At 38.9% G+C, this 23,389-nt stretch overlaps 1 protein-coding gene across 6 annotated transcripts in view; it reads left to right on the forward strand.

The window, feature by feature from the left end:
• LOC122979333 (teneurin-3-like) overlaps window positions 1-23,389 on the forward strand; it is a 370,351-nt gene that overhangs the window by 24,240 nt on the left and 322,722 nt on the right. Inside the window, exon 1 of one of the 6 annotated variants that reach the window (XM_044346692.1) lies at window positions 693-746. The exons of 4 other annotated variants lie outside the window; for them this stretch is intronic. The gene's annotated coding sequence lies outside the window, so the exon portion shown is untranslated. Of the gene's footprint in view, window positions 1-692; window positions 747-1,405; window positions 2,255-23,389 lie in introns of those variants that run through there. One more of the 6 variants, XM_044346689.1, reaches the window with a different exon arrangement.

Genomic DNA, 23,389 nt, shown 5'->3' on the forward strand with positions numbered 1-23,389 from the left:
TGGTTTGTGGATGACATTGCAATGTTTGGTTTTTGCTCTCTCCAGTGTATCTGTAGCAAAGCATTGTTTTAAGTCTAAAAAGGATGAAAATAATTATGTGGCGTATCCAAAGTGCAGTGGAAATTGCAATCATAATATCTTGACAGCTATGTAGGAGAACACTTCCAAGTCATTGCTTAGAGCTGACAAGTTCTCATTGCAATTATTCCCAAGCCACATTTGCAGTATGTGTTATGCAACTTAATGCTTTTTCTCAGAGACTATTCACATCTAAAATTATAGCTATCGGATTATAAAGTCACTTTATGAACTATATCCTCATCTGTAAAAATTGGCTTAGAGCACAGAGATGTTAGCAATGATTTTATTTTTGAGTTATGTTCAGTTGCTTTGAGTTTAGTTTTTTTTTTCTTTTCTTTTTTAGTTTTAGAAAAGTGAATGTACATGTATTATGCTATGTTTGACACTAGATTTACAATCCCTTCCAAAGCTGTTGACTTACTCTTGAGCAAAGCACTAACCCCCACAATTAGCTCCAGAGACATCCATCTCTCCTTTAGATGTGTGTGTGTGTAGATATTTATGCCTCTGATATTTTAAAAAGTGTAGATATCTTGTTCTTGAACATATTCAAATTTGCAATTACTTTTCACAGTTTCATTTAGCAGAGGCTTTTATCCAAAGTGATGTACATCTGAGAGCCGATACAACACAAGCAGGGATCCAGTCAGGAGAGAACAACGGGAGTAAGTGTCATGAAGCTAAATTTGAGTAGGACGTAGGTGCCAACACATTGTGTGTGTGTGTGTGTGTGTGTGTGTGTGTGTGCGTGTGTGTGTGTGTGTGTGTGTGTGTGTGTGTACCAGTATATATAAACCTATATATAATGTAAAATATCGCAAAATTACAATATATATCGTAATTTTGCAATATTGTGCTTTTTTTTCTTTTTTTTTCTTGTTGTTGTTGTTGTATTTTGTTTTTTTTTACTTTTTTTTTAATTTGGACCTTTTATTTATTTAATTTAAAGCCTAATTTGAATATCAGTTCTATTGCATTAAGCCGTTCATGGTGCTAGACTACACATATCAGTGTATGGGCAGCCTCGTCCTTACATCTTTGTAAGACTGTGTATAGACTCAGACTAGAAGCGGGAAAAAAAAACCTCATTAACCGTCGGTCTTAATGTTACTCGTGCCGCTCTCGCCCCTCCGCCGTCACCTGTAACAGACTGGGCATAGGCTACAGTTCAAAGTCACCCCCCACCACCCCGCAACAACCGCCCGTACCGATCACACACACACACACACACACACACACACACACACACACACACACACACACACACGCACAGTTACTCGCGCACACGCGCACGCAAACACACCGGTAGCGACGTCAGGATTGGACGCAGCAGGGGATCCCCAGTATTCCGTTTCTGCCTCGCTTGGCGTATCATCATCTTTTACCGGGAGGAGATGAGCTCGCGCCGGCTCACACTTGCAGAGGGCAGCAGTAACAGAGGACAGTCTTGTTTCTCGGCTTTACAGGCGCTCTCTCTCTCTGCTTCTCTCTCGGTCTCTTTTACGTTTCTCTGTCCTGCAGAGACGGTTGTATTTTGTAGCTGCCGCGTGCGTTGTGCAGCCGGGACAGCGCGCGGAAGAGCAGAGAGCAAAGGGGAAAGGTGTTCCACCTACTGAGCGCTTTATTTTTGAGTGGAAAATGATGCTTTGGACGAAAAAACATTGAGCTTCAATTAACTCCAGGTTAGTTAAACTGTTGTTTTACCGGCGCCTGCACAGTGGAATCGAGCATTTCATCTGTTTTCATCACCGATACTTCGTTCTTCACGTGTGCGTTGTTCTGACAGCCGCGCGCGCCGCGCTGTCATCCTTGGCCGCTCCGGTTCGTCTGCGCGGAGCTGTTCTTTTTAGAAAAAAAACAGACATTTTAGAATTGCAAACTCTCCGGGTAAAGAAAGGAAAAAAAAAACTTTTTCCGCCTTTCTAATTAAGTTCATTGGGAATAACTGGTTTAGAAACGTGAGAAAAGTGGTGAGAAGGACGGTGTGACAATCGGCGATCTGAAATGCGCTTTTTCTAGTTTTAATTTTTGTCATTTTCACCATTAAGATTGAAATCGACAAACTTAAGAAGTGGAAGTTTTTTTTTTTGTGGAAAAAGTGGAAGAAAACAACCGGCTCCACGACGGTGGCCGTAAACTGGGAGAGGAGGATCCCACACACTGGGACGAACAGGTAGGAAAACCCTGAAAAACACTATACCTGAGCAAATACAAAGAAGGTATAACAAACGGACAAGCTTTATTGAAATTGTGCTCATGTTAAGTGCAGCATATGCATTCCACGGTTAACTTGTGTCGTATTCACGACAGATGCCATTCTCTCCGTTAAAAGATGGCAGGTTTATGCTTGGCATGTCGATACGTACCACCTAAAGCATGTTTTAAGAGCATTAAAATCCTTAACGCTTAAATTCGATAGCATCGCAACCACTTTATAATCCACTTGCTCTAATACAAATGTAACTTTTCTAATTGGTTGGCTTGTTTTTACCAGCGTCTTGTACACAGTGATGCACGTAGGCGACGAGCCAGCGGTGAGAACATATTATAAAAAGTTGATTTATGTTTAAAAAGGCTCCGCACTTCTAATCGAATTATATGCCGAATGGTTACACGTTTACTGAAAATATAGGAAATGTTTAGAATCTTATTACATCATGCCTGTAACCTAAACATAAACAAGAGTTTGTTAAATCCACTGTTTTTCGAATGGAGAGCAAGGCGTTCCCTCCGTACTGAAGATTTGGTTTGTGGTTAGGTATGCAGTATTGTTAATATTTGGTCCCCAATTGTAGAGACCGACACGCAGATAATCTCATAAAATCATAGCTTCATAAAGACGATCTGTTGCCTCGTTATTTTAGTGTATATGCAGGCAAATAAAGGTCAGATAAAAAGGGTTTAATTGTTTCATTGTGAGCTGAAAAAAAAACAACAACTCTGGTGTTATTTAGCTTTGGAAAACTTCTGCATATCAAACTGATTACAAATGGTGGAATTGTTATTTACTCCCTAAAATTTTTCAATATAAAACACAGTATTATGCCAAATCCCTTCCAAAACTCAATTCCGGACTGCTGCATGGGAAGATACTAGATAGTGATTTCATTAATGAATTTTACAACCGGGTAGATACTGTAATATAAGTGAGAGTGAAATCTATGATTCCAACTGTCATTCTCTTAAGGTCAGTAATTGGGACAATTCCTTATGAATTGAGTAAATGAGTATTCCTGCACATACTTTGAAAAAAAACACTGGGCTTTATTACAGATTATTGCAGCTGGAGCAGTTTAACCTGTTCTTTTATTGATTACAAATAAGATCACACTTTGTATGAGGAGTGTCTGCATTTAGCCTGTAGTAAATTTTGAGGAATAAATACCGAGAGAAGCTTGCCTCATCTTCTGAGTGTGGGGACGGTGTGTGTGTGTGTGCATTTGTGTGTGTGAGCGAGATTGAGAAAGGTAAAGGTGATGCCAGACTATTACGGAATATTGAAACTACACGTAGTGAAGGGTAAACCGAAAAGGTAAATGCTGAGTGGCTTTCTCTTTCTTGGTAATTCATATCTTCCTTGCGTCTTACATTTCTAGCAGCTCTGATTGGACAGTTAACACACGTAGGCTACAGTATGAGGTCCTGTAATATCCTCAATTGCCCTCATGGAAATGTACAATAGATTTTTGTGCCCTCTGTATTTTTTTTTACAAACGTGCAATCTTTTTTTGTATTTTTCTGCCAAGTTATAAGCAAACTTACAAACTGCTTTGACCTCATATTCCAGTGAAATGTGGCCTTAATTTTTTACCCCTGTGGGTTTTAAAACAGAGAGCATATGTCTTTGGTCTCTTCACTGCACTCTAAATGACAGGTACTCACAATATCTTTGTCCCATTCGATTATTATGCTTTGGGATGAGTAGATACTATATTCAAGTTAAATTCCGTGGAAAACCTCACATGAACTGTAGCTTTACGGAAATTGCAGCAAAATTGCAGCATTCTTGTTCAGAAAATGGAGCTTTTGTTGTTACTGCAGATCACTGTTGTGGCTGACAGTAAGGTACTGTGAAGGTGAAAGGTGTGTTAACCTTTAGTAAAATAAACAGCACTTAAAAACATCCATCCACCTTAAAAAAAAAAAAAAAAAAATAAAAATAAAAATTAAAAACACTTTATATTAATTTTGTCATTATGATGCTTTTGATGCCGGCTGTCTCTGCACTGCAAGTGTTAATTATAATGGTTGTAGTCCACTTACAGTACAGTATAGCAGTGGAAGTGTTGTATGGTGTATAAAATTTCTGCTTATATAAAGTCCAATGTAAGGATGCAGTGATTTATTGCAGAGCTAGGTCACATATTAATATAATGATACAGTGATCTGAGACTAGATACTCTATCATTATGAGTTTGGTTATGTATTGTATGCTTGTGTGTATAATATAGACTTTACAATATAGTCATGTAACAAAAATATGATCTTTCCTTTTTTTTTTGGCTGCATTGCAATTTTCTGAGCTTATGTCACTGTTCTTCAGGAAAACACATGTCTTCATATCTAAATTACTGTCTCAAAAGAAATATCTTCTAAAACCAGCAATTATCATCTCCAAAATATTACCACATTATTAATGTCAAGGTATTTGGTTAAATATTGTATATATTATATCTTTAATTCAGTCATTATTGAACATAGCACTGAATAGACGTGTGATTGATTGGCAGTTCTGCTATACTGTAAGTCTCTGCACAACAAGGGCGCACACTGTAGGGTCAAGTGGAGACGTTTGAGTTAAATGGATATTTGGTGTATGCAAACTGTGCTTGTTTTAATTTCTTCTATCAACTAGCTGAGTAATCATTAGTTATAACAATCTGTAGATGAAGGTAAAATGGATTGTGAGTAGTGTTTGCACAGACTCTCTAGTGCACAGACTCTCTCAGTTCATCGCTGTTAGTGTCACAGATGGCTCAAGCAGCCCCCTGTCCAAACACAAGAAATGAGCAGAAGTGAAAAACATATTTCATATTACTGCTTGACAAAGACTGTTGAAAACATTCAATTGTATATGACAGTTCCAGGTTTCATACAGACAATGTCAGACATGTAGCTGCTTTCCTGTGCATCTCAATAGTATGGACAAAACAGTATAGTTATTTAAACTTCTATTTCTTTTCTATTATTTTTACACATTTATCTATAAATTTGATTATTTTCATGCAAAAACACCAAAAGCTCAATGAATATAGTTTTCGCTATTGGACCCAAAAAAAAGAAATGAAATTACTTACTACTGTTCAGCAGCTATTTTCCACATTTTTAGATTTTTGAAAGCATTTTTTCTGCCTTCCAGGTGGCCATCTCTTTCAATTGATTTTCTGACAGTCCAAAATAAACTTTCACAGCTGCAAAACTAGATTGGTAACACATCTCAGTGAACATGCTGGCCAGTTTTATTTTTACAGTCGCTCTACTCCTGCAGAGTTTGATTTGAAAGGTCTGCAGCTTTGGCAGCGCTCAGGTAACTGTGGGAAGTTGTGACTTGAAAAAGATATTTCACGTCAGAAAAATTAAGCTTCTGTTTTGAAACTATTCTTGTAAGGTTCTTCTTCCTCTTTTTTTATTTTATTTTTTACCTTTTTAAAGGAAAGCACCGGTAAAAATCCACAATACATTTTTTTTTTGAAGACTATGATCTCTTACGGTTCATTTTGATTTCCCTCTGAAAAAAAGACAGCATGCAAATGCCCTGTTCACAGTTGAATGTTGCATGTTAGAGCCTCCCAACAGCACGGAAACCGACTGGAGGACGTATAGACATTTCAAATTAATGTGCGCCACAATCAATTGTTGTGTTTTTTTTTTTTTAACTCAGTTCTATTTAGTGCATTTGACTGTCTACGCTTTTAATAAAACATGGACACTCATCTGTTAATGGATAACATAATTTATGTGTTTGTTTTTATTATTCACTTATATTCAAACCATTGCTGAAGATTGAACTTTGCACAATATGCATTCCACAGTATCTGTTCTTATGTTGTTTGTTGGTAATCCAGCCATTTACAGTAAGCATTTTCAGTCACTGAAAGTCATTATGTATAACTGTATCTGATCCAAAACGCCTTAATGTTACTTTGGCAGCAGAGACAGATATTGTACGTAGACAAACATTTTTATAGTGCTTTGCTACACTGCCATGTGTTGACAGTGGTTTGGCTTGTCCAGGGCAATTAAAAGATTCCCACATTTGGAAACAAACTCAGTTTATAAAAAGATCAGCAAACTGGATGAAAATGTTCTGCTCAATATGTTGGATGTATGTGCCTGTGCGTGTCTCTGAATATGCTAACGCAAATAGGCAACCAGCAAGAGACACACAATAGCAACAACCAGCACATACACACACACACACACACACACACACACACGCATATGAGACTGGGTTAGACTGAAATGCTTCTGTGTATTTTGCACAATATTGTGTGTGTGTGTGTATTTGTGTGTGGTCATGCATTTTGTCATTTTGGCATATTAACTGAACTAAGTGACTCTGTGTGTGTGTGTGTGTGTGCATGTGCATGTCAAGGCACATTATGTGTATGTCATAAACGGACTGTGTATGTTTGTGTACAGACTTGAACATATGCTGTGTTCTTGTGTGTGTGTGTATTTCTGTGCACATGTGCACCTTGTGGGCTATTTCTACTGTGCGTGTTTATATTTTCAATAATTACCATGAGATCCCTGAAATTGAAGATTTATTCGCATAGTGTGTGTGTGTGTGTGTGTGTGTGTGTGTGTGTGTGTGTGTGTGTGTGTGTGTGTGTATTATCTTGGGAGTGCTCAGACTGAAGATCCAGCTGATGAAAGCTACCTGGAGCTTCATAAATGGACCCTTTGTCCAACAGTGGAGCCTGTGTGTGTGTGTGTGTGTGTATGTGTGTGCGTGTGTTTGTGAATGTTACATAGCCTATATCTTCACCAAAAATCTGATACGAAGAAAATGTCAGAGTTTTGGTGCTGAACCAGATCATTATCAGACACTTACTGCTGGCATTTTTCTGTTTTGTCATTTGATACAGAATTCCCCAGTTTTGACAGCTGAGTATAAAACATATTAAATTTAAATGGATAAATTATGCTTTAATTGTAGGGTATTAACTATATTGTTAATTTGAAACAAAAAAAATACTAACTGGCTAGCTGCGTGCTGGACATATTTTATTTAACAAAACATAATTGTATTCTGTTTTTCCCTGATGTAGCCTGCAGCTAGACCATACTACTTGACCTGTCTTGGCCAGACTGTTCCAACAGCCCCAGTATTCATCTCTCATGTGCTTGTGCATCTGTGGCTTCCAGATTACAAAGCAGTGCAGGCAAAAGCAGTGAAAAAAGCACAAATCCCAGAAACAAACAGCGTACAGTGCTTTCTCTGAACTGTTTTATCTCGTAACGTTCACCTTCATTGCCATTTTGATCTCAACAACACAGCGTTATGCCACATTTGGGAACTACTTCTGGAATACACAAGTTGATCAAGAAGAGGATTTCTAATAAGTAGGGATGTCCTGATCAAGTTTTTTGGCCACAATCCAGATCCCAGTCTCGTAATAAAGGGTATCTGCTGATACCGTGTCTGATTTGATACTTACATTTACATAACAGAAGAAGATGTGCATGTTGAAATAACAGGTAGCCTACTAAAATTCTTACCTTATTTTCATGATCCTGGAGGCACTGGTTCAAAACTATTAAATTGATCAGCTGAATCAATGATGAGATAAAAATGACAGTTTAACTGGGACAATGCGACTCCTGATATTGACATTCCATGATTAGCTAGATTTTTTTTTTACTAGAGAATTGCACATGCTGGCTCAATGTGATGGCATACTGGGACACTTAAATAGAACAAAACCATTGTTAAAGTTATTAGTAACAAGTGTGATTTTCCTATTATAAGAAGTCAAAGTGTATGCAGTGAAAAAGGTCTATTTTGGCCTGTCATCAAGTTACTCACGGAATTAATGTCAATTAGTGACATCTAATATGACCCGCCGCCGGCAATGATTGTCATTTGAACTGGTGAAAGCGCTGGTCAGTACATAATGAGAAGCTGCTACCTGAATGTTTTATCTCCCATCTCTCTCTTATTAGATTAGGTAGTGTTAGGGTTTAGTGAATCCGTGTATTTTGCCAAAATACTCAGAAGTCACTCCCAAATAATGTTTTTACAGCCACACATTCTGATTTCCACTCATGTGTAGCCCAGCTGTCTTACCAACAGGCTAAGTTGGACAAAACACCGTAGAGTACAATAAAGGTTTTCATTTAGCCAATACTGATCCATGAAAATATTCTTGGATTGGCCCAGATAGGCTTGGGACATCTCTTCTAATTAATGACAAAATCACTGTTAATCGCCACAGATTTTATTATGCGGTTGCATTCTGCACAGTGTACATAATGTATGTTTTTTGTGTGTGTGTGTGTGTGTGTGTGTGTGTGTGTGTGTGTGTGTGTGTGTGTGTGTGTGTGTGTGTGTGTGTGTGTGTGTGTCTGGCCCCAGGCCATCAGGTAACTGTACACAGAGAAGAATATGTAATATAATGTCAAACTGTGAAAAAGTTATTTTTTTTCTTTGTCTACCTTTATAGCTTTTTATGAGCAATATGAGGTTGAAACCAAGTTTACCTTAACCACATATTTGGGAATAAAAATAAAAATCTTCGCTAGAAAATGTAATAATCCTCTGATGCCTAATAGAAATGAAATTACTGGAATACAATATGAATATTATTTGAAAAAGTTTTTTTGACTTCTAACGTTTTCATGACTGTAGAAAATGTTAGAATGAAAAAGAAAGCATTTGAATGTCGGTACCATTATCTTTCCCCTCACCTTTCCTGACAAAATAGGCTACTTATTTCTGCCAGTTAATAATAGTAAATAACCTTACCTAATCCTAACCCATAAGCAAGTCAACAACAATTCAAGATTTTGGATATCTCATTATTATTTATAATTTTCTGTTCAATCCTGCCATGGCAGAACATGTACATATTAATTTAACAAACGATTTATAGATTGCACACTTTAATCCAACATAAACTCTGCAATACCCATTTACACATAATACTGCTAGTACTACTGATATACAGTATCTATGTTAAAGGTGCAATATGTAAGAATCAGAAATTCCTTCTTATTATGACACCGGTGAACATTAAGTTGCTCGTGCTTATGTGCGTGCTCACACTCAGCCATTGCAAACGAGCAGTAGTGCTAACATTAACCAACTTAGACCGCAATATATTTCACATGCTTTATAGTAATGTTAGCTTACCTGTCCAATAAGAAGAAAGCCAGCTCGGGGTTGGACGTTAGCATTTCTAAGCTAACGCTAACTCGTGTTGCACCTTGTTGGAACTGTAGGGGGATGGGAGAGAGGCAAGGCACTCAGGAACATGCATAAACATCACATCATTTGCATTCTCCTGGTAAAATTGTCCCAAGTCCTTAACATAGAAATCAGGTAACTGAGAAAGTCAAGAGGGTCTCATTTTATTATTTCTTCACATTCTGTTGATAATTTTAATTGCATTTTAGTGGAGCAGCAGCAGAGTCACAGTCCTCCCTTGCTGTTAGCGAGCAGCTGCTCTCATGTCTCCCCAGGTCTCGGTGTTTGTTTTCGGTAGAAACTCGTGCACTCTCTGCCTGCTCAGCCTGTTTTCGGTGTGTCTCTCTCCGGATGGCAGGGGGGTTGCCCTGGTTCTGGTTCTAAGCGGTGGTCATGCTCTGGCTTGTCCCCACGTCTATGGTATGCTGCAGACCGGCTGTACACAGAGGATGACCTGCCGGCAGCAGCCTGACGCCCGCTGGCACTAACTCTTAAGTAACGAGAAGTTCTAAACTAAAAATCTGATGTTGAAGATCAAAGTAAGCACCCATGGATGAGCGTCATTGATGTATATCTTACCTTGTAAAATGTCTGGTGTAACCGGTAACATCAGTGTTGCCACAAATTTAGTAACTGGTGGAAAAATGTTCTCACTGTGGCATCCCTAGTTAATTGCTTTATCTCTGAATTTTTGCCTTGTGCTTCCACTAAGTGCTCATATTCATAACGTATTTTCTGTGCAGTTGGTTTGAAGGTAAGCTCGGGTTCGGTTGGTTGATTGACACATATTTTTCAGGTTGGGCTGTGTGAATTGGCTCTCATAATAGGTTGGGTGGATGTAGGCATTAAAAAACCCTGACCAGCACATCACCACTAGACAATATCATACATGCTACAATGACTTCTGTCACCAGCAGCTCAGCCTTTACTTTTTTTTTTTAAAATCATCATATACCATATACCCTGGTGAAATGTCAGGAAGGTATAAAGGTATGAAAAAATAAATACTGCCCAAGCCTAGTCTCTCAGCTGTATTACACTGGATCTGCTGTGCTGACACTCTTCAGCAACCAGAGTGTCCAGCGTCAACATTCACCTCGACCCTAACTTTGATACCTGCGATCTAGATCTGTGTCCCATCTGAAAGTAACTGTTAACACTTCAGGGTTTCTGCCAGAAAAGTTGTTCCAAGCCAAGTGTCTTTTTTTGATGGGTAGGGGCTGAGGAGTGGCTTGTCACTAAAATGAGAATAGCTGGTCCACCTTAAAGGTCATTCCACCTGAAGTGAGCTTCGGCCCAATTTGTCACTAACTTCAGGTATAACCCCCTTCAGTTCAGCTGGGTGGCAAACAAGACACGGGACCTCGGCTTGGGTCTTGAGGAGTTGTATCATTGATTCACTGACAAATAGCCTAAACTGAACACACACTGTACTGCTACGTTCACAGCTCTACTGCTAACTTCATAGGCTACTCACCGTCACACACACGCTCACTACACATACACTGCATGCATACACTGAGCTGTTCCTTAAAAGAGCTATGATACTTGTATAACATATTTTAGTTTAAAAACATCTTAAATATACATTTAAAAAAGATTTCCCTGATGCTTAGGCCACTGGGCCTGTAATATACTGGCAGAAAACCTGCATTTTTTATATTTAACTATTATTACAATCTTTCCCTAACCCCAACTAAGCCACATTAGTAGCCCTTTAGCACACTGTACTTGAGGTTAGATCCCAAAATCCTTCCCAGGTAAACAGTGATGACCTTAGAGGCCACATATGTAGAGTTGGTTGACTTGAGATGACCAGCAACCCATGAGTATCTGGTGCTCCGTGGCTGGAAGATGAGGTAGCCGAAGAAGTAACCAGAGAATAAACATGGTGAGAAACTGCAGAATGTAAGAGAGGAACCAGAATCAGTATTGATTTGTTTGGCTACTTGAACTTCACCAACCAAAGTAATACAAGACCAATATTATGGAACTGTATAATGTTTTTTTTAATTAAAATGACAATGGTTCAGTCATTGAGGTCAGCCTTTGGTATGATGGATCTGATGGAGTAGGAGTGGGTGATATATCGAATATACTCAGTGTCGCGGCTTGTTCTACATGGGATGTAGTAAATGACTATATCGCAAACACTGAGTACATATTGTCATAATTTTTTAAGCCGCCGACATGAGACTTGTTTTGCTGTATTACTTCTTTGGCTCTCTCCTATGGCTTTCTCTCTCACAGACACCAAAAAAAAGAGCTCATACGTACATCTCACACACTCACCTGTCCATCCAGACCACTGTCGTGGGCGAGTGTGTATGTAGGTGAGGTGAGGCTGTCAATCTTCTGTTCAAGCTTCAAGTTCACAGCAACTACACTTCCTGCCCGAGACAATCGCCAGCAGTTCCGCTTTGATTCATTTTATTATAACTTACTTATTATAACGTACTTTATTTAACTTTATTATAACAGTACTGTATTTACTCTATTATAACGGTACTTTACCTAAATTTATTATAACAGTACTTTATGTAACTCGATTATAACAGTACTTTGACTTTATTATAACAGTACCTTATTTAACTTTATTATAACCGTACTTTAACTTTATTATAACTTTACTTTATTTAACTTAATTTTAACAGTACTCTATTTAACTCTATTATAACAGTACTTTGACTTTATTATAACAGTACCTTATTTAACTTTATTATAACAGTACTTCATGTAACTCAATTATAACAGTACTTTGACTTTATTATAACAGTACCTTATTTAACTTTATTATAACAGTACTTCATGTAACTCAATTATAACAGTACTTTGACTTTATTATAACAGTACCTTATTTAACTTTATTATAACAGTACTTTAACTTTATTATAACAGTACTTTATTTAACTCTATTATAACAGTACTTTGACTTTATTATAACAGTACCTTATTTAACATTATTATAACCGTACTTTAACTTTATTATATCTTTACTTTATTTAACTTAATTTTAACAGTACTCTATTTAACTCTATTATAACAGTACTTTGACTTTATTATAACAGTACCTTATTTAACTTTATTATAACTGTACTTTAACTTAATTGTAACAGTACTTTATTTAACTCTATTATAACAGTACTTTGACTTTATTATAACAGTACCTTATTTAACTTTTTTATAACAGAACTTTATTTAACACTTTTATAACAGTACTTTATTCAACTTTATTAAAACAATATTTTATTTTGTAGTTTAGTATTTTAGTAGGTTATATTAGTTTAGAGGAGATTTCAAGATATATATTGTGTATTGCGATATAGCATAAAAATATTGTGATATTATTTATAGACCATATCACCAAGCCCTATGTATTGATCAGTACTAAATTATGGAGGAGCCCTATAAACTGATTCTAATAAGGTATTCTATTACATACATACATACATACATACATACATACACACAAGTTTAACAGACTTGTCAACCCTGACAAGAATTCTGTTTCAAGGGGAAAAAAAACACATTTTGTGGGTACATTTGTATAAGGTTTTTGGTTTGGCTGTGCAGGAGTGTGTTTGTGTGAGTGAGAGAGAGGGAACAGTTGCGTGATTGTGTGTGTTGGTGTTATGACAAAATAGAGCATTTGTTCTGATGATAATGTGCTGTTTCACACTAATGTAGAAGTGTAGCGAATTGCAAAGGAAAAAATGCTAAGCATCTGAATTCATTTTCAGACCGAACTATTCACACTATTCTCATTCCACATTTTTGACTTTGGCATTTAGTGCAGCAAGAGCAACAAAGACGGCATATTTCCTATTAAGAAGGAGAAAGAGAAACACAGAGCATTTGAAGTTTTTTGTGAACAGTTCTGAAATAAATTCATGATGACAATGGGCCTGTTCAGATCTTTTGTAGAAATGCTATACTAACAACATTAATTGAACAGTCTCCTACACAATACACAGCATAGAGCAAATAGTTCAGAGACATTGATGTGTTGAAGTTATCTGTTAGTAATATCATTTGTCGTCATCATTTTCACGCAAACGGTTTATAGCCATGTGAAAGCAATCACAATATTAATTGTTAATTAATTATTGATTAACTATTTACTTTTCCTCCTCAGAGCTTTCAAACAATCTGTGGATTTATATGTTTAATTTGAATATAAGAAAATGAGCTTTGATCAAGACTGATGAAATCAGAATGATGAATTTTATTTTGCATCATTTAACATTGTGACCTTTTAAAGTGGTTTGATGACAATACATTATCTATACCGATCCCCGTCAATGTCAGCAGAAAAAAGGTTCTTCATAAACTGTATCCTTAATGCTGATGCTTTTCTGTGCTTTATAAAATGTCTTCAAGGTTTGGAAACATTGCAGCAAAACAGCACACATTAACACTCTAGAGCTATTTGTGGATGTACACAAATAAAAACACAACAGTAACAGTGTTTCTAACAAAAGCAGCCACCCAGCAAAGAAACACACAACCAAAATATGTCTGTGTGTGTGTGTGTATTTGTGAGTGTTAAAAGGTCATTGCCACCCTACACTGAAAGTGTGAGCCTCTGCTGCTGGCTGACTGGTTACATTAGCATACAAACACACACACACACACACACACACACACACTCACACACACACTGTGTGGTGTGTTTCAGGACATTTGTGTGTGTCTCTTACTGGCTGGTTGGTTACATTAAAAACAGGCTCATTGGTGCCCACCCAGGCTTGAACACTAGTATGTGTATGTACTGTACTGTGTATGTGTGTCTGGTTGTGTGTGTGTGTGTGTGTGTGTGTGTGTGCAAAATCTTCCATGCCATGCTCTCAGCCCAGTGACTCAAGTGCACATGGGAACATGGAGAGTGATAGATGGTGTGGACCATCATGAACATACATTTTCATGTGCAAATGCATGTAGCAGAGAGCACTTGACTACATCTTCAACATTTATCACCTTTAACCTCTGCATTCTGCACTTTTCTCTTTCATCCTTTGTCAGTCTCTTCTCTCACTTTCCTGCTGTCTCTTTAATATGTGAACATCACCCACACTGTCGTCTGCCCTTGACTGTAGAGCTTTTTTTTCAGTAAAAAGAATTCTTCCTGGGCACTGTGAAGAAAATATACTCCCTACATATAACATTTTGTCAAATGTAGATGATATTCGGATGTTTTTCTTGTTCTTGTATGGGTTCCTTCCAGTTGCCTTCCAGTTTGTGGTTTGAGCACCATTTATTTTAGAGGACTTGATAGTCAATTGTTGAACTCCAAGGACTCATTACAGAATAGAATATCTTACGGCCAGCTGTGGCTCAGCGGGTTTAGTGGGTCATGCACTTCTAGCATGGTTGGCGATTCAATTCACTACCTCTTCCTATGTCTCAACAGTTTGTGTCTCAGTGGTTAGGCCAGTGCCTTGTATGGTAGCTCGCTGCCCTCGGCATGTTTGTGTGAATGGGTGAATGACCCATTCACCATTAAGTTAGGAAATACGTGTTGTATTGACTTTTGAGCAATGCTATAGGTATTTCAACCAGCCCCACCTTAAAGTCCCCCTCCGCTCAAAAATAGATTTTTCTTCTTGTTCCTACAGTCGAATGTGTCAACTTCACTGTACAGAATGATGTACGTGCAGAGTCTGGCAGTGGAAAGCTGTTTTCATATTGATCTGTTGAAACTGTGAAGCTTCTCTGAGCTCACTGAAAATGATATTTTAAGGGGTGGGCGTATGGACATGATTTGTGACATCACACATAGTTTGGAAGCCAATCCTGGTCCAATATTCAACTTACAATTTCAACTTGAAGCCTCTGGTTCACATAGTAGTAGGAGAAATCTTGTGTCCAACATTTAAAATTTAGAAATGGAATATATTTGCATATGATTAGATTTTGGAATTTTTAATGAGGGAAAGGGAGATGATGTAATTTTAAGAATTTGAACAAGATAATTGACCTGATTGATAATTTTGTGGGAAAACCATATCAGACACACATTATTATTTAAAGTAGAGTATTTAATATACACCTTGAAACATGTCTGGAGGGGATCTTTAAGTATTGAAGGGAAACCCATGGAAAACCTACCTACCTATATATTTTTTAAAAAGAGACACAATCTAATCCAATCTAATCTACCTAAGTATAAGAAGTATACGTAATCCAAAATATGGTCGACCCAAACAGACCCAAATAGAGCACATCAACTCTGGTAGTCCCATGATGTTCCCCCAGTTAATGAACAGCTGTGGTTGAAAAGAGTAGCATTAACTTTTTCTGCTGTTCTGATTTTGACGCACCACATGATCAGAGCTGATGGCCTGCTCAGATCCACTTTACTTTAAATGACACTCAGTAAGAGGTGACACATCTACTGCATGCAGCTCTTAACAGTAGAGTTATTTATGGACAGCAGGGACATGGGCTGGTAGGTAGGAAGCTATATTTCTTGAACTCACTTGTTATTAAGCCATTGTTTAGGTCAAACAATAAGTAGATTGTTCTCTACTGTTTAGTATCTCATTCAGACTGACACTGTGTCAAACCAACGGTGGTTGTCTATCTGGACGGGTCATCATACGTCAGACAACCCAAGTGTATGACGTAGGTTGGACGCTGCTCAGCTTTGGTGAACTGAGTGGAGGCTGAAGACGTTTCTGTTCTGCCTATTATTAAATCAAAGAATTCATTTTTTTACACTGCAGTGTAACTTTTATTTTTGTATTCTATTTTAGCTTGCTTTTATTTTCTATTCTCTTATCTCTTTAATGACTGTTTTTAATTGTATTTGAGTGTCCTTTTATGGTGTGTTTCTTTTGCACTTCATCTCAGTGCTTTCAATGTTTTATGTCAAGCACCTTGAATTGCCTTGTTGTTGAAATGTGCTATATAATTGTGTTTCTATCAGGGATAGAAATTAATTTAATGATACTGACACACTGTTATTTAACTGACTACTCGAGAAGACACAGGGAGAGAGAAAGGAAAAAGAAAGAGAGGAGAGAAAGAGAAATATAAAGCACACGTGTGGGTGAGTGAGCACATGTTATGGACAGATGGAGTGAAACTGAAACTTAATAATTTAAAGTAAGTCAGTGTAATTCTATGCTTTATCTGCCTTGAATCTAATGCCTGTAACAACAAGAAAAAAGGTGGTCTCCGTAATAATTAATGGAAAATATTCAAATCCAAGGCTGGTTTCTATCTCCCATCATTTTCAGTTTCAACTGTAGCCTTCATTCCTGCCTGCGTCACTTAAAGAACATATGGTATCTTTCTTCAGGCGGAAAATAATTCCTGCTGTAAAACACTGACTGCTTGCACAGAAATGTTTGACAGTGTGGCATCAGCAAACCTTGATGGGCCAGGAGCTAACTGTAGGGCATAACTTAGTACATAAAGGTGTACTCAGGAGAGGGGTACCTAGCTCATTGGAAAATGAAGCTGTATTATCGGGGTGATATTCTGTACCCTTTGGATGGACTGGCAAGGCTTTTCTTTTCAGCTGTTTTCTATGGGTGTTGGTGGTGTAGGAAAATGGTTGACAATCCCCTTTGGGAGTTCCAGATGGCAGGAGAGGCAGGTCAATTACAGCCTGACCGCAGCAGTGGGCTCACGTTGACCTGCACAAAGAGAGTCGGTAGACTCAGCAAAGGTTAGAGCCCCCCAGTGGCAGACAACAGTGGGAAGCTGGAGTATGGCGACAGTGAGGGCTGTTTCGGCATGTGAGCGACCCCGGCATCAGACGTTTGCTGTCTGTCAGCAATGCAAGTTGAGGTAGTTGTGGTAGCTCAGTGTAGCTAGTAGTTGACAGTGTGTGAGTGGATCATGGATATATTATAAGAGCTGGATAGGGCTCTGCCGCTCAGCCTTGCAGCCAGTTTTTCCCAGTGGTCATTTGTGGTATTGCAGCAAAAAATCCCGTCTGTGGCCCAGAAAGCATTTTCCCCCATAGACCACCATTGCAAAAGACACGTCTGTGAAACTGTTGACAGGACACCTTGGACTGCAAACAACGTCAATTATGACTCTTTCTATTATGAATTTTTGATCCATGGAGCTTATATATATAACTGTCTTCAAGCAAAAAAAAACGATTTAAAAATCTGTGACATCATCACAAGTTAAAGTCTATGGGCGAGTCGGAGCTCGCAGGTGGAGCTGGCGGGGTAAACACTACTGCGCATATTAAGTGGGCTGCACAACACGGAAGCAAACCTGGAAGCTAGAAACTTTTTTTGGCGTATATGCCAGGCGAGCAGTTTTTATTGGACTGAATGGGTGCCACTTTTGGTGCAGTATCCAGCTTTTTCTCAGAGGCCTTTGTCCTTTCCACGTGAATAGTGCTTGGCAATATCCAAGTCTGGGACCATGTATTTTATACAAAATCTAAGTGAAAGTGAAATTGAGGTTATTCATGACATGACATCAGCTTTTCTACAGAAAGTGTACCCTCTCCTCCAACTTTGTTTCTTCTATGTGTTCAAGTTTCCACTTCAGCTTGGAGTGAGGAATTTGTTTGCGTGGGTGGAGAGGGGGAAGAGTCAAGAAACAGCCACCTGCACTAATCTAGATTAGTTAGATTGACGGTGTTATGAAAACCAAGAATGCATCAAAAACCGTATAGCCTATAGTTGGGTGGATTTAGGATAGGAACAGAGCGTCCCCGTAACCATAGTAACTCATTCTTACTCCTCCTCACTCCTCACGAGAGGAGAGGAAAAGATGCTGTGCTGCTGCCAGAAGAGTCGCTTACTGAGATTACTCTGAGCAGCATGCATAGGCATAAATAACAATATAATAGATTTGTATATATTTCTCACTTTCCTCCGATGGTCTGAATAACTGGTTGCTGCATAGTGCTGCTGTTGCACTGTTCTGCTCTGTCTTGTCTGTTTTTTGCGCTGCGAGTATCCTCTTTTCATGCCGTCATGTTATTAGTTATGAATTTGCTTTTCACTGTGTGAAAAAAAAACAGATGTGTGGCGTGAGAGTGTGTGAAAAGTGTTAGTTGCGCAGCACTTTATGTGTATTATAGTGGTATAACAGTACGCAAAATTCATGGATTGGTATGTACCTCGGTTTTGGGGTCATAGTTTGGTATAATGTCGGTACAGCAGAAAAGAAAGAAAGGTAGAAAATAACACTTTGGTCCTTTATTTTGAAAAATGTAATTCAACAATGGCTCATTGGCTAAAACTATTACTGAAACAGTTTAGTTGCTGCAGTGGAAAAGGAAAACAGGATGTTACTGTTCACAAACCTTCAATTCCAAGCACATTTTTCCCTCCAACCCAGCTTTGTTTACATGCTGCATGCATCTAAGAAAACACATGTCAACACTTGAAAGCCTCTTTACATGTATACAGAAGCACACACACACAATCAGTGGCTTAAGCAGTGAAGATGTTCCTGGTGTTCCCTCTCTTATCTATTCAGCCACATTATCTAGCATTCACTGGGTCTGTATGTATGTGTGTGTGTGTCTGTGTGCGCACTCTTTATTAGTCATTACGTGGACATGTGATGATTAACACCGTGTCTACACTGAAAGCATCTCGGCCTTGTTTTTCAGTCGTTTCGTGTCACGTGTGTCTGACAGAACCGTACGCTTCTATGTTAATCAATAAAGCTGTGTACACAGCCATATTTTTAGGGGTGACGCGTAACTACAGTCATTGCTTGTTGGGCTCTGAGCACTTCCTACACTCAACACTGTCCTTGAATGCCTCCCGTATAGAAACACAGACGGAGCACTCGCTGCTGCTGCTGCTGCTGCTCTGCTGGACATGCTGCTCACGCTACGCTTTCTGTGTAGACACCTTAGGCTGTATATAGAGATGGACGACATGACAGCTCCCCAAAAGTGAAGCCAAAATATCTTGATTGCCCTCTGGTGGCTGGCTATAGTATAGATCATAAGTCCCTCCAGGTTAGCGGATGGGACATGAGCCAAACTAAAAAAATCAAAAAAGTTTGTAAAACTAACACATCAAATAATTTTTTTCCTAAGACGGTTTCTGTCATTTTAGGTATTTCTTATCATGCTGATGTTTGTTTAAGTGCTCATGTTTCTGATAAGTTTTAATTAGTTATTGGACGATATAAAAAGAAGCTGTGACGTTGTGATTGACGGCTATGTGTCAGACGGAGGCACAGTTTAGGGGGTGTGTCCCTTGGGCCGTCACCCCGCCGCCTGACTCTACTGCACAGACTCTGAATGCAAACGACATCACACAAGCAAGATGGCAGCTGTTGGTAAAGAGATTTTTTGGCTTCACTTTTGCATAGCGGCATGAAGCGGAGACACGTCGTTCATATTTCTATGTAAGCGTGGGAATGTTTAGAATGTTTCTTTTCTTTTAGGAGGTTGGGGGATTACTGTCACTTCATTAATTTGAGATTAAATTCAGTGTCTTCTGTTTCATGGACTTTGCATCAATATGTTTCTATGACTTCTTGTAAATGTAAACTGCATCCCTGAGTCTGTTTTTATTTTGCCTTGCACACTTTCATAGTCAGCCATTTAAATCACACAAATCATATACTGTCTATATGTTGTGAACTTACAAAGTAAAGCTGCAGTAATCAAGGCCCCCAGTTTCACCCTGAGATTTCTGGTGTCTGTGCTTTGGTAAACACCTTCGGATGCACAGCAATGCAAAATTGATCAAACAAACAAAGATGAATTTCCCTACAGGGATTGATAAAGTGCAAATCTCCCTTTCACCAAACTTCACCTTAAAATAAATCAAAGGTGAGCCTTGCATAAAGGTTAAATGGTATCCCACGAAGAAAAAATGCTGTTGTAACAAAATTAAACATGTTGTTTGCATGCTAAATAACAAAATCATACATGAGGTGCTTGTAATGTGTTTCAGAGTTTTATTTACAAGGAACACAAGCCTGTCTACTGTCTTTGGCTTGAGGCATGCCCTGTAGACACACACACACACACACACACACACACTAAAAAAGCCTCTCTGACGGGGCACTTGTAGCAGGGATAGAGAGGTATTTCTTGGCCAGATTACTGAGCCTTGGGAGGTTTGCTGTTGCACTTCCACCAGTGAAGTGGATCAGTGTCTGGGTCCGTGTCAGGGGACAACAAGTAGGTTGCCAGCTCAGTTTCAATTTTGTCTGCCTCTGACTGGGAGGAATATGGCACTTTCTTCTTGAAGAAGCTTGCTAAAATTGCTCTGTGACAGCTCTTCTCTTAATTTTTTCCACCTTGTCAAGGTCAATGTAAGTTGTCTGGCACCTAGAGTCTATCAGTGGCCATGTCCAAGAGTTCATCTGTGACAGGGTCAATGTATTTGTCATTAAGGTACCCCGGTATGTTGTTTTTTTTGTGTGTGTGTGTGTGTGTGTGTGTGAGCTCAGTGTCTTCTTCCTCTGGCTGTAGGACACTGCTTCTGAACACATGGAGCACCGGTTTGATGTAGGAGAGAGGTGCCTGCTTTTCTTCTCTGACCCCAGGACATTGACAAAGGCTTTCTCCTGTTTCAGGACTGGCTCTATCATCTTTTGCCTTGAACCCCACCTGGTTGGGGACTCTTTGATAAGCTGATGAGTGGGTAGACTGAGCTCAGCCTGTACTACAGCCATCTCTCTTCTTTTTTTTTTTTCCAACTGAAGGAAAAAGCATTGACAACCTTTTTACAAACCCCAATGGCATGTTCAATCCGTGAGTCCCTCACACTATTCTCTGTATAAAATAAAAGAAAGAAGAAACAAACAGTCAATACTGTAACATAGACCACATACCACGTCTTTATTTCTGTTCGAAAAATTGTTTCACCTTTCAAAATGGTATTGATGCACACAAAGGACCCTGACACATACACACGCATGCACATATACACAGTTTATGTGTGTTATATATAATGTGTGCATTTTGTGGGAATATGTATACATTTGATTTAAAATTAAATAAAATAAAAACATATTTTATAAAAGTCTTAAGTCTCTTCAGTAAAATAACTTTCACTTTAACTAGTAAATTAACTAAGTGTAAGTCATAAAAAATGTTCTGTTGTTAACAACTTCAGCAAATTACTTTTGTGTGGAAGCTCATATGTGTGGTTGATTGTATTGGGCATGTGAATGAACCCAGGTTTTTCATTATATATGTATATACGGGCATCATATCCTTGGCAAGGTCCCTTCTTCTCATATGGGATACTATGGCAACATGATTGGGGCCAATGTTACCTGCTTTTTAGCTGGTGATTTAGGGCTGTCGCTGTCTTGTGCAACCCACAGCGCCACATACTTGTCCCACTCGGTTGTGGGCCTCTGTTTGAGATTCTGGAATAAATAATTTATTCTGCTGCCTTTAGTTGCCACAGACTTTAGACAAACTTTACAGCAGACATCGGTTTGCTCGAGGTCGGACGCTGCAAAACCAGGCCACTTCCGGACAACTGACTGAGACAGTGCCTTTTTTGGGAATAAATTCCTCACTTTTATTAGCACATGCTGCCATGTTGATATCTTACCTTGTCAGAAGAGAACTCTCGGGGAGGAGGGGGGTGAGGGGGGGGATTTTCATTTTTAAACATCATCCTAAAACATATGTTTGAACCTCGGTGTTTTGTTCACGCTGGAGATGAAGAGAGGCTGTTTTCCTAATGTCTCTTTCGGAGTTGGAGTTACAGAAAGGTCAGCCTCTGAAACATTTCTGTCTGTTAAAACAGACACAAATCTGGTGGAGACAGATACATCATTAGTCTAGTATTTTTTGTGTTTCAGTTATCTTTATAGCCTTTATATGTCTCTGCCTCTGTGTGTTTGTGTGTTATGATCTGCTGATTTGAAATGTGTTCTGGTGTTGGCACAAAGAGCAGAAATGTGTGAAATTTGCCTGGGTGTTAGCACAAATAAATACCAAGGCGCAGCACTGACAGATAGACACAGAGAAAAGCAATGTATAGATGGACGAGGCAGTAACTCAAAGGAATGTGGCTTACACCCAGTGCACTAAGGACAGAACCAAGTCAGAGTTGAGATCAAGAAGTCAAATAGTCCGAATACATATTAGGCAAGTTTCTGCTGTGAGAAACTGGGCATCCAGCTTGTTCTAAAAACACCACTGCCACATGATCCCAGTCTGTATTAAGATTCAAGATTCAAGATTTAGTTTATTATCATTTTCTTGTGTATTTGCACAGAGAAAAAAAACCAAAATGCTGTTCCTCCCAGCCCACAGCAGTGCAACAACAACAGAAAGGATAAAAGAAAGTACGTCTCAGTAGGCAGCATGATTATTGGAACTGCTGGTTTAGCCTAGCTCGCACTCCTGCGCGCTTGCCCAGCTTCCCCCGTCCTGTCACACCGCTTTTCCTCTATGGTGCAGCTTACAGGCAAGGCCGTGGTCTCCTTTGAGCCCACTGGATGTTAGCAGACCAAGCATGCTCAGCTGATTTAGCTCCCAGCCAGTATTTCTCGTAGCAAATGTCATCTGTTACAAATGTCCGAAAGAAACTGACGATCATAGTTCCCTCGCACTCCACACGATGACACAGATGTAGACGTAGACATGGACAAAGACACTGCATAGTTGGAACTAGGAGAGGACGCCACAAAGGTCAGCCACATCGCCATCATACCAGTTCATGGAGAGAGAGAGAGAGAGAGAGAGAGAGAGAATACCACCAACAAGGACTCCTTCATTTCTCTTCTTGTCTTCACAAAATAACTCTTCTGTTAGCTTCCTCAGTGCAGTTTCTCCTTTGGAATGGTGGTAACAGTGGCAGTTGGGTGACACCCAGCCATCTGTTTTGATTTCAAAAAATATATCCAAAGATGATATTTCCTCTTCTGTTTTTACTGATCTGATTAATGCTGTTACCTCTTCTTTAGAGTCTTTTCTGA

This window comes from Thunnus albacares, chromosome 3, assembly GCF_914725855.1.
Source record: "Thunnus albacares chromosome 3, fThuAlb1.1, whole genome shotgun sequence".
NCBI lineage: Eukaryota > Metazoa > Chordata > Actinopteri > Scombriformes > Scombridae > Thunnus > Thunnus albacares.